The following is a 637-nucleotide window of genomic DNA, read 5'->3' on the forward strand; positions in this document are numbered from 1 at the left end:
AAAAAAAAAATTTTTGTTATTAAATCGCTGAGCAATTTTTTAAATAAAAAAATTTTTTAAAAATGTTAACTTATGTATATAATTTATAAGAAAATATACATTATTTTTAAAAAAATAAAAATAACTAAATATATTTTCTTTCTAAAAAAATATATTATATTGAATTTAAATTTAAATAATATTTGAATTCAAATAATTAATTTTTATAAATAAAAAATTTAAGGGAGAAAAATTATTTAAATATTTTTTTAAAACAAAATTATATACTTTATATATATATATATATATATAAAAGTTAAAAGATCACATGCAAATAGTAAATCGTTTGTTTTTATTGTAAAATTTGAATAAAATTTTCACAAGTTAAAAGTGGATCACATGAAAATAGTATTCTGTTTGTTTTTATTGTAAATTTTGAAAAAATTATTCACATGTAAATAGTATATGAATTCTATAAATTGGTACTTCAATTTTTCAATTTTCCATACTTTGAATTCTATAAATTGCTACTTCAATTTTTCAATCTTCCAATCCAATCTACTTTCAATCTTCCACAATCTTAAAATTCTTGTTATTCTTCAAATTTTCTAAAGTTTTTAAAAGCATTTTCTTTATAAGGTGAGTTTAAATTTATTTT

This window comes from Solanum pennellii, chromosome 7, assembly GCF_001406875.1.
Source record: "Solanum pennellii chromosome 7, SPENNV200".
NCBI classification, from domain to species: Eukaryota; Viridiplantae; Streptophyta; class Magnoliopsida; order Solanales; family Solanaceae; genus Solanum; species Solanum pennellii.